Here is a 1187-nt window from a genome sequence, read left to right as displayed (position 1 = left end):
CCTCACTACCATAATTCACTATCAAATCATTCAACCATTTAAACTACTCAACTATTTAACTGTTCAGCCATTTTAACTGTCAGTTGTCATCAACTATTTAAACTACTCAACTATTTATACTCAACTATTTAACTGTTTGGCTATTCCAATTGTCTAAACTACTCAACTATTTATACTCAACTATTTAACTGTTTGGCTATTCCAATTGTCCGTTTTCACCAACTATGACTCCCTCCAACTGTTTCTACTGCCTGAAACGAAATTCACTATTAATTAATTCAACTATTTAACTGTTTGGCTATTCCAACTGTCCGTTTGCATCAACTATGACTCCCTCCAACTGTTTCTACTGCCTGAAACTGTTTCAAAATAAAAGTCTTCACTAAAATAATTCAATATTAATTGATTCAACTATTTAAACTACTCATCTATTTAAACTGCTCAACTATTAACTGCTCAACTATTAAGTGTTTGGCTTTTCCAACTGTCCGTTTTCATCAACTATGACTCCCTCCAACTGTTTCTACTGCCTGAAAATGTTTCAAAATAAAAGTCCTCACTCAAATATTTCACTATTAATTAATTCAACTATTTAACTGTTCAGCCATTCTAACTCTCAGTTGTCATCAACTGTGACTCCCTCCAACTGTTTCTACTGCCTGAAACTGTTTCTTAATGAAAGTCCTTACTACAATTACTCACAATTAAGGAATTAAACATTTAAACTGCTCAATTAATCAACTGTTCAGCCATTTTAGCTGCCAGTTGTCTTCAACTATGACTCCCACCACCTATTTCTTCTGCCCACAACTGATTCAAAATAAGTCATCAGTGTCCTACTTCCGTATTTAATAATGTAACTATTTAAACTATTCAACTATTTAACTCTTTAGCCATTCCAAATTGCAGTTGACATCAGCTATGTATCCCACCAACAGTTTCCTCTGCCCACAAACTAGGCCTACTCAACTTTTTAACTGTTTGGCTATTCCAACTTTCAGTTTTCATCAACTATGACTCCCTCCAACTGTTTCTACTGCCTGAAACTAAATTCACTATTAATTTATTCAACTATTTAAACTACTCAACTAGGCTATTGAACTGTTTGGCTATTCCAACTTTCAGTTTTCATCCACTATGACTCCCTCCAACTGTTTCTACTGCCTGAAACTAAATTCACTAGGCTA

This window comes from Sardina pilchardus, chromosome 4, assembly GCF_963854185.1.
Source record: "Sardina pilchardus chromosome 4, fSarPil1.1, whole genome shotgun sequence".
Lineage (NCBI taxonomy): Eukaryota > Metazoa > Chordata > Actinopteri > Clupeiformes > Clupeidae > Sardina > Sardina pilchardus.
Note: the sequence above shows the minus strand (reverse complement) of the source record.